Genomic DNA, 11,436 nt, shown 5'->3' with positions numbered 1-11,436 from the left:
TTCCATGTAATGTTCTATGTAAGTAACTTTATTGATTTACTGATTGATTACTCTTCTTGTTTGCTCTCCACTTACTGTGGCTATGGCTGAAAATCAACGCGTTGCTCCCCGAGGAGCAACATCATCGTTGAGCCATGACCTTTTTGTATTGCTGCAGCACACATACACATTTCTTGTGTGTGATTGTTGTTTACCCGTTTATTGTGTCAGTTATTTTTTGTATTAACATTGATGTATGTGTGTGTACTGTGGCTACAAATAAAGTTTTTATCTATCTATCTATCTATCTATTTGATTGTATATATGTATATTTTAGTGAAATGCCGAAGTATTCCGCGAAGTGCTTCCGTTTTGGAGTGCAAATAATGAAGCGATACACAACTACACAGAAAGACACTACGACATAAGGAAGAGATTTATATAAGTTTCATCTGTGTATCTGTATGTCTATCCGTAGCATCGTAGAAGTCAAACGGCTGAACCGATTTTCGCCTAGTTTTTTTATTTTTTATTTGAAAGATAATTTTATTGAGAGTTATCTTAATTATGTTTGGAAAATTTGCGTTCAGAAGTGTGGAAACCGTCAGCTCTTCTAGCCGAAAAGAGGATGCCAGCAACTTCGGTTTCGGGTTTTTCTTAAATTTTTATTATCAAATACTTAGGTTGTCACTTTATGACTAGATTTTTATGCCATGGAGTTGCGTCCGTGTAGCGTAGAGTAAACATTGTTTATTTATTCAATTTTTTGGAGTCTTACAGCGAAATATAGGGTAAAGTAAATCTATGCTAATTACAAGACTCGGTCTGTTGATTTGGAACTGTTGAAGAACAACAACAATACACAACATATAAAAATACATATATCACTAAAACTACTATATACTATTGAAAGCATTATAGGAACCTTCTGATACGGTTGTGGAGCTGTTGTACCTACGTTTGGAGAAGCTATTGGCAAAATGTGTCCTGATAGATTTAATACTGGAACTATACAGGTCAAAGTCGATTGAAAAAGTATTGATTCGCAGTTTTTTTATTTTTATATTGGCACAAAACTGTTTCATATTCGGATAAGAATGTAATATTATAGAATTTTGTGGACGCACGCTGTTCTTCTGCTAATGTATACAGTAGCAGCATGTGTCCACTAGTTCTAGGCAAAAATGAATTACATCTAAGTATAATTAGTATTACACAACGGAGCGTACAATGTAAATCTTTGCCTTTGCCTAGGACTGCTAACCAGCAGGCTAATTTTTGACAGTTAATCACTACAGTCAACAGAATCCTGGGCTATGCTTGCACAATTGTTAAATTGAGTCATTACCTAATACTGCTAAAAGTCCCTAATGCATTTAACATAGCTTAATAAATTCTTGCCGATGAAACATTCGCTGAGATCTTAGTATCATCTAAATTGACCTGCGCTACCTTTGAATCATTTCCTAAAAGTTAATAGGTAGGTCTGTTGATAATACCTGCAGGCCTACCATCAACTTTTACAGAACGATTCCAATGCAACTCAGTTCAAATTATGATCCTAAAATGAATTACATTCATACAATAAATCAAGTCAATGGTACGAATTCGCGATGCAGTTCAGTTTAGGTCGTAAATTAGATCGCGTTAAGAGATGATAGTAAGCCCCCTGTATGTAGTTTAAAAGATTTCCATTGAAGGCATCATTTAAATTACATACAGTCAAAGACGCCAAAAACAAAATTATTAATTAGCCTGTAGTGTCCCATTGCTGGGAAAAGACTTTCCCTCTACTTCATCATCCATCATCGAAAATTATGATCATAGTATTCACTCACATTGGTTACAAAACATGTATAGATAGTTTTTTATGTACAACTTTTGACAATGGATGCAATAAATGATTAAAAACCAAAAAAAATACTCTAAACTCGATAGTTTAGAGTAGTTTTTTGGTAAACTACAACGACAAAAAATAATATTTTTATTTTTATGATTCATAATTTGGTGCAAAAAAAAAAATTTGAAACCTATAAATTATATTGACAGAAGCGGTTCAATGCCAATATTTTTTTAACTATTTGGACTGTTGCGATGTCGCAAGTACTCCTAAGTAGATCCGGATTTGATTCCAGCGAACTTAATTATTTTTTACAGTGATTCTGAGCTGTTAATGAGATTTTTTTACGATCAATAGATGATGAAAACCACTTTTATCGGTTTCGTTCGAGATCAAAAATATATGTCCTATAAGGTGCTAATTACCCTCAACAGAAAATAATAAAAAAATATTACTTACAAAACAGTCAGGAATTTAGTCAGCAGAAATCCTCTAATTTCACAAGCACATCACTTTACGATCACTGACCTACCTCCGCATTACTACAGCACGTGCGACCGTGTGAACGGTTTGCGCGTTACTGCTGTAACGTGCGAAAAATAAACGCAGACGCACCTTTTGTTTCTATGGACTAATGATTGACATGTGTTTGAAACAGGCAGTTTCAAACACATTATCACAGTCACTGGATTGTTCAACACACAGACCATTGTGAGAGTATTGAATATTTCAACTTGTGGTGTAAAAACTGATACTGTGGTGTAAGAACTGAACTGATGATACTAATTTGCGGTGCAGTTCAACTTAGGTCGTAAAGTGGATCGCGTTAAGAGAAGATCGTGGTAAGCCCCCTGTTCACTATAAAGACTATTCAGACATTGTAACACACTATTCAGTGATCGGATGCCCAATTGGTTTGATTGCCTTTGAGCTAATACGAGAGTCAAAATGAAAAACAGACATAAAAAGAACGTATTCCGTATTCGTAGATGTGAGAGAGAGATGATTTTTCAAAAGATTTCAGAGCTTTAAGAACTAGTACCTATATAGATAGATATTCATTATTGTCCTGCCCCACTTCTTTGTATGTGAATACGAAGCATAGTAAAGAAAAATGCTATGAGGAGTAAAGACACTGGCACTTAAATTTATGGAAAAGAATGACGTAGCATTACTCTGGACTTTCTGAAAAACCATTAACAAAGTATATAATAAATCTGTGTTATTCTACAGGTCAATTCCAGTGAAACACAATTTTGTAACCCAGCTATGTCTCACTCCGTGAGTGTAACTTCGGTAATATGAAGAAGTTTTTACTTAAATACCTACAAGTGGAGCGTTTGGAAGCGGTGGTGGTGTAATGGTTAAGACGGTGGCCTGTGGATCGAATGGTCCCAGGTTCGAATCCTACTCGTGCCATATGAGTTTGTATACAAATCTGACTCATATATAGTAGTTTTCATCGACCACCACTTGCTTCCGGTGAAGGAAAACATCGTGAGGAAACCTGCACACTGATTGATTACTATTAACTTGTATGTGAAATGGAGAAGGCAATGGCAAACCACGCATTAATAATGCCAAGAAAGTTGTTGTGTGTGTTTCATTCCACGTAATGACCACGACCCTCAGCCATGAGGAATACGACTATGAAGAAGAAGGAGCGTCTTAAGCTAAGTTTACGTACCTTTGAATTGAGGAGCCACTTCATATTTCAAATGGTTATACAATGCCCCATTTACGTACCTGATGAAAATCGTTTTGTACCCTGAATTTTTGTATTTGTAGATCGACATTCAAACTTAGATAAGCCATTTAGATCTAGGAAGGGTTTTGATGAATATTGATGAAAATTCAATTAAAAATCATATTGCATTATAGCAACTACCTAAATAACTATAATTTTAGATTGTTTTTAACTTGTACATTTTTTCAAATATTTTCTATAAAATCCCTGTACAATCAACGTCATGTTAAGTGACTCTGTACGAGTTCCTAAATTAGCAGTAACAGCGGCGAATATGCAATGAATTTCAGTAGGTTAAGGTGCTGTTGACTGTACATTTAAAGAATTGTGGATTCGAAAAACGGTTTTAGAGTACACATTGCGTAAACACAAGACCGTTGCCCTCAAATGCATTCCCTAAAGTATATTAAGTCTTATCATCAACATCTATAATAAAAATTTTTATGAGACAGCTATTAGCAGATTGCTTCTCAAATGTTTTAATGTTTTTAAATTTAAAATCAATTAGGCTGTTACAAATATTAATAAATCAATTTATAGTTAAATAATATTGACTAAACTCTTTCCATTGTAGTGATCTTGATAATACAATGTGCAGCTTTGACTTTAGATTTAATTAAATAAATATAAATATAAATATATTAGAACAAATCACACAGATTGAGCTAGCCACAAAGTAAGTTCGAGACTTGTGTTATGGGATACTAACTCAACGATACTATATTTTTATAACATATACATATATAGATAAACATCCAAGACCCGGGCCAATCAGAAAAAGATCATTTTCCATCATGACCCGACCGGGGATCGAACCCGGAACCTCTCGGTTCAGTGGCAAGAACTTTACCACTGCACCACCGAGGTCGTCAAATTAAAATAATCAATCAAACATTACCCTGTGAATTGAATTAAATTTTTGAACTCATCGGATAGATTTTGTTCAGAATGAAAAACATCACTAATTTTTTTCTATAATTTGGTGTCGCATCATTTATTATCCGTAATAGCCATATAGTCTAATAATGTATATACCTATGCATGTAAGAACCGAAAAGATCAAGAGTCTGGAATATTTATTATGTTCCCTCCGGAACAATTAGTCTACGTTTTCGTTTGGTCTCCTTTGAGTATTGGGTTTAAACTGTTGATGTTATTAGAAAATATATATAGAACGAAGATGAGAATGCATTTTATCACCAGTAGTAGCTACTATCGAGAACCCGACTAGTAAAGTGTTTATTATTTGGAGTCTCAGTACCAAGTACAGTACCATATTATTAGAATTAATAATAGGATTATTGCATGTATAAATGACGATGGTGAATCAAACAGCCATCCAATAAAATACGTATTTTTGCTGTTATAAACTTTATTTAGCTACACTAGTTGTCTCCAGCTGCTTCGCTTTAGTAAGTATACCTACTTATAAGATTCTTGATAGTCTATATAAGAGTCTTTTTCATTTATTTATTTATAGTCACTCACTTCACTAACAGTTGCCCAAGGCGTGCAGTAAGCCAAAAATATACATTAATTATTATTATTATATGACAAATAATTTATATACGCTCACAAAAGTCGTCTCAAATTGTAAATATATAAGGAATATATAGCGTGGGTACGCTAGGTAGTTCAACAATATAAATATAATACATAAATACAATAAATAAATACTTTTACTTTACAATAGAACCTTTGCGCGGTGGTTTTAGTTTTTTTCCCTTAGCTACTAATTTCTAGGACCGATATTTTTGTGTGATAGTTAAATGAGTCGTCTTTGATCGTATTTTCAACATGACATTTTTTGCCACGACAACTTTGCCACTCCGCACATGATCTGCTAATTTTTATTTAACTGTTTTTTATTATTTTATTCATAATTTTTATTTTTGTTATAATAATTCATATATTGTGACATTTAAATTTTATTTGTAAAACATGTACGTGATTTGTGATATTCAAGTGTCTGAATTATACTTCTATTTCGACGAATAAGATTTGTAATTATGAAGTCATGGGAATCGAGTGTGTCATGCTCACTCAAATCGTCGTGAGGTTCCCTCTATTATGGTTGAGCTACGCGATGGCTATCCCATGCGTCAACTCGTGAACGGGTGCTGCCAGAGGGAACTGGTCATCTCGTTTCTCATATATTTTCATGTAAGTTAATTGTATTTCACATCGATATATATATATATTATAATCAGCACTCGGATCACAATCATAACCTGTTTTGATATACCTTTTGACTATGTACATATGTACATTACTACTTTTATATATTATTAGAAAAAAAAACATTGTAAGAAACAATAATGGTAAGCCGATCTGGCATGATAGGGACCAACACTGTTCAAATGAGTTTCTTTCGGCATTTCTTCTCAGCAGTGGTCGTTCCGTAATGCCAGTAGTTTGTAGCTTGTTAGAAATAACTATAAATATAAAAATTGACGAGAAAAAATGCCTGTGAAGGTCTAATTTCTGAATAAATGATTTGAATTTGAATTTGATTTTCAAACAAAATTTCACCCCCATTTTAGGGATATTTGAGCCTAGGTATGTTTGAACGGGGGCCTTTAACTATATACATCTTCTTCGTATTATTTAAGAGCTATGCTCTTGTCGGTGGAGTATACGCCACGCCTCTCTATCCTCGGCTTTGCATTTAAGGTCTCAATACGACACAACGCCTGCCTTCTCTTTCAGTTGACTTGCACACCTCGGTCTCCCTGGACCTCTTCTTCCTTTCACCTTTCATTTCAAAAATAGTTTTCAATAAGGCGTCGTGTCGTATCAAGTGGCCAATCATTCTTCCCCTTCTATTTTCTATTTCTGTCAACAGTCTTCTGTTTTCGTTTACCATTTCCAGCACTTCCTCATTGCTTTTTCTCACTGTCCAGCTTATTTTTTCCATCCTTCTCCAGCACCACATCTCAAAAGCGGCTAATCCGTCGGTATCCTATTTGGTGAGTGTCCATGTTTCGCATCCATATCATGCTATGCTCCAGATATATGTTTTAATTATGACCCGATCGGGGATCGAACCCGGGACCTCTCGGTTCAGTGGCAAGAACCTTACCACTGCGCCACCGAGGTCGTCAAAAATAAAATATTAGTAATATTACATATTATATATTAGTATAGATTTTCAAACCATTCCAGACATTATGCCAGCCGGAGCAAAGCCTGTAGGGATAATCAAACCTATAATTACGAAACATTGTGGTATTGGTTTTGTTTAATATCATTTACTATATGATTCATCTTAAAATGAGAAGCTAGTTTGGTTGGCGTTGTCGGCATTATATTTAAACAGGTGCTGCACGTACCTATATAACTGTTATTATATTAGTTTGTTGTCAATATGACGATATTTTTAAAATGTAAAATACTACTTGTTCGCCGCGAACTTAGGCCTCGCGAGACGTACAATACAGAATATATTTTTGATGAATTATTACATAATTGTGAATATTTCAAAAACGTTACTTAACCGATGCAAAATTAAAATTATATTGACGGATTCTACATATCTTTTAAATTGCATCAAAATCGGACCAACTGTTCGAAAGTTATCGCGTTACAAACAAACAAACATACATACATACAAAAAAATTATTTTCACCAAAAGTAGAATGTTAGATCTCGCTCGTTTCGCTCGCTCAGTACAGCTTTGTTTAGTCAAGTGCTTGTCTCTCTCTTTTCATTACGACTATACAAGGGAGGTACTCTTTACACAATATAATATATATGGATCCAACAAGTAGAGGTTCTTTGGACAGTTTTGATATCATGTAGATCTATTCATCATCATATCGAGGCTAAAGGCATCTGACATGACTTTTACGACTACTTACCGCCATCTAGTGGTAAGTATAATAAGTGGTGGTAGCATACACACTAGTGAACTAAACTGTCCACCAGTGTGCAAGTTTCCTCACGATGTTTTCCTTCACAGGAAGCAAGTGGTGGTCTATGAAAATTACTATTTATATGAGTCAGATTGGTATACAAACTCATATGGCACGAGTAGGATACGAAACTGAGTCCTTTCGATCCACAGGCGGGCGTTTTAACCATTACACCACCACCGTTTCATCAGAGCATGTAAGTCTATTGTTATGTAGGTAGGTCTGTTATTTTAACACACATAAACATATACTCGTACACACCATGAAAACAAATCTCAAGTATAAAAAAGTGAAATCCGGCTCACGCTTGGCCGATCCTCTGACACGTACGTAAGATAGAAAAGATGAATTTAGGAGGAAAAGGTTTGTCACGTACTATTGCGCAAATCCGTCAATGAGCCACACAAAAGATAGAATTCTATTGACAATTTGAATAAAGAAAATATTTCTAACACATGTTTACAGAATGAATAAATATATAAATATAATAAAAACACAATAACAAAATCAATCTAACTTAAAAATAACTTGTAAATAACTACTTATAAATTAAAAATATCCAAAGAAAGTATTTGAAAGCAGTTTTTTTACAGAAGAAAAATGACACAATATTTTATTGTCGTCAGGGAGCTTGTTGCGTTTAACTCATAAATAAATCATGTCATTGCAGTAAGAAGGTGAGGAGTTCCTTCGTTGAGAGTCAATCTTGGGTGCACCATCAGGGCATGCATGTCACAATAATGCACTGTCATCAAAATTAAATAATTGATAATTGATAAAAATGGTAATAATCGATAATAATGAAAGTATGTAATTTCCTATACAATTTTTTTATGAACTGAAGTTGTTCAGTTCATAAAAAAATTGTATAGGAAATTATAGTCCGATTGATGTTGATCAATCGGACTTTTGAGTGGGCTCAAAGTTGACTGGTACAACTCACTTTTAGTATGAAATGTCAACAATTAATATTTATAATATTCTCTTTTCACGACATATTTTTTTCGCGTTGTTAACAGCCTATGAAATTTATCTGATGTTTAAAAAGTCATACCTTGTATTTTCATATATTTACGATGAGAATAAATATGAATAGGTATAACATAATACAAAATAAGTAAACTATACCTATCTTGCAAATCTTTATCGCCTATCCTTCTATTGCATAAGGAAAACCGACAAACTGTCCGACAAAGTTAGCTTGATGTAGGTCACGGTTATAGTTGATAGCCACATTACCAGGTACTTGTGACATGAATAAATATTTTGTAATGATGGCTCACGCATGTAGAACTAGCTAATTTAGCTAATGGCACTTGTGGACAAAAATGCGGGATTTGAGGTGAGGCTTAAACACAAAAGATTTTCGGTCAGTAAGTCAATACGTATGCACATCCAGAGCTTATTGTTTTTGGTTGTAGCCTGACCAAATAAAGACTTATTTATTTATTAATTCATTCATACGGTAGGTACACAAAATAACAGTGTAAATATAGATAAAACTGAAAAAAAAAAAACTTTCAAGATACAATTTCTTTCTATTGAAATTGCTTCCAGTAAACTTTTTATATTCCTACTTAGTTATGTGGGATCGATATGAAAGAGTTTTTTGTTTTTAATACCTAACAAATGTCGAGCAAGGGAAATCCGCCATGAGGGAAGGTAATGTGTTGGAATAAATAGTGCTTTATAAATAGGTAAGTAAACCGCTATTCGGATACTGATCATCGTCATTTTGAGCCTATGTTAACCCACTGCTCTTTATAGGCCTCCCATTTTTCAAGTCACGTTTTTCGGTCCCGTGCCAGTCTCGTCCATCGTTTTCCCGTGACCCAAATAATATAATCGGATCAGTCCCTGTCCCGGCCACTACTGCTTTGGTCTTCTTTTCTTGTCAACCCGTCCCGCCCACTCCCACTTTAACTGCGCGATTCGTCTACCTACGTCTACGTTTGATTCGAATACAAGAATATTATGATCTACATATTTTGGAAATCATTTGAAATTATAATTGTTAACTTAAATATAATATACTCCGGGTCAAGCTTTGTCACCGGCTGTCCTAATAGTAAATATAGATGTTAAAATTCATCGCTAGTAGATCGGGATATAAATAAATAAATAAATATATTAGGACAAATCACACAGATTGAGCTAGCCTCAAAGTAAGTTCGAGACTTGTATTATGGGATACCAACTCAACGATACTATACTTTATAACAAATACATATATAGATAAACATCCAAGACCCGGATCAATCAGAAAAAGATCATTTTCCATCATGACCCGACCGGGGATCGAACCCAGGACCTCACGGTTTAGTGGCTAGAACTTTACCAGTGCGCCACCGAGGTCGTCATATGGCGATGGGGTAATAACCTCGTACACAATTTATCCGGTATTTCAACGCATCAATGACGAAGTCACGTAATGCTAGATATTCCTTGGAGAACTCGTTAAATTGACGGATCTCGTGTGTGTGTGTGTGTGTATACTGTTACTCGTAGGAACTTCCAAATTTTCACGGTGGAATGCCAAACAAGGAAGTTTCGTAAGAGATTTCAGTTCTTAGTTTATCACTATTACAATATTATGACTTACAAGTCGTAAAATATCTAAAGGAGGTAATCAAATTCTGGCTAAACTGTATATAGGTCTTATTCATACGTATTATATTTGCCAAGATGTATTTGTAATGATAGAACACACATTGTAGTATTCATAAAATGTCTATTTTCCGATCGCTGTTTGCAAATCGATTTTAATTATGTACCCGTCCCGGCTTCGCTCGGTTAAAACCATAATACATTATATTCTTAATCTTCTTCAGGGATCTCACTGTCTATTGATGAAAAATCCATCGGGTATTTTTTGAGACCTTATTTTACAATAGGTAAGGATTAGAGAAATATTCACTTATAAAAAATGATAACCATTAAGTTAGTGTGAAAATCGATAAAAATCACATCGAATTGGCGTGACTGAACGATTTAGCGAGATCGAAAGTAAAAGTTTGGGGCTAACTATGACTAAACGAAGGTGTTAAATGGTGACACCTAGGTTTCACTTTCCTTGCTTTCTGTTAGCAAGTACCAGGGAAGCATTTTAAGATTTAGATACAATGGTCACTGAACCCCACGAGGGGATCGATTCAGTCGTCAAAGGAATTTGGATACTCGTGCCTCGCTATAAGCTTCTTTTTCCTGTGAATTTTGTTCAGTGAAGTAAACCTTTTTTTCGCCATGGGGATGGAGGGATTTTTCGATTTTTCCGCCACTGAGAGTGTCAATTTCGCGTACATATTGGCTATTATTAGTGATACCTGTGAAAATTAGTTACCGACGAGTAATTTATCCGTGAAAATTAGTAAATTAGTTACGGATAAATTACGCGTAACGAATTTACTAATTTTCACAGGTATCACTAAAAATAGTCAGTTTATGCGAAATTGTCACTCTCAGTGGCGGATGAATTTAGTATGTTAGGTAGGTACAGTAAGTAATAGCAGTAACTAATTAAGTACCTAGTAGTAGTAACAGATATTTCTACAAAAAATACTTTGTATTATTTTTAGACAATTTCACGTATTGGCCATTGTTAGTGATACCTGTGAAAATTAGTAAATTAGTTACGAGTAATTTATCCGTAACAAATTTACTAATTTTATTCGTATTCGTAATATGGAGGCGGTGGTACACTAATGTGTACGTGTTATTAATTTATTTGTGTAAACAAAGGCGGTTTAGCCTTTGTTTATACAAATCAATCATAAATATAAATCATCACGCACTAATTTTGATTGAGTTTGCTCCTATGACAAGAGCTCTAAATATTTTGAATTACTTATGTCGGAAGCCAAATATTATTCGATTGTACATTGGGGAAATTCACAGCGGAATTGTTATATTTTACGGAATTCTAGGTGTAACCAACTGAGACTGGCTGCACCTTCGTC

General features: G+C 34.5%; 1 protein-coding gene across 1 annotated transcript in view; it reads right to left on the bottom strand.

The window, feature by feature from the left end:
* LOC128669359 (uncharacterized protein) overlaps positions 1-2,426 on the bottom strand; it is a 39,165-nt gene extending 36,739 nt beyond the window's left edge. Inside the window, exon 1 of the mRNA XM_053744127.1 lies at positions 2,279-2,426. The gene's annotated coding sequence lies outside the window, so the exon portion shown is untranslated. The remainder of the gene's footprint in view (positions 1-2,278) is intronic.
* Between the last annotated feature and the right edge of the window lie 9,010 nt (positions 2,427-11,436).

The sequence above is a fragment of the Plodia interpunctella genome, chromosome 4, assembly GCF_027563975.2.
Source record: "Plodia interpunctella isolate USDA-ARS_2022_Savannah chromosome 4, ilPloInte3.2, whole genome shotgun sequence".
NCBI classification, from domain to species: domain Eukaryota; kingdom Metazoa; phylum Arthropoda; class Insecta; order Lepidoptera; family Pyralidae; genus Plodia; species Plodia interpunctella.
The sequence above is the reverse complement of the archived record's forward strand: the minus strand, read 5'-3'. Positions and strand labels throughout refer to the sequence as shown.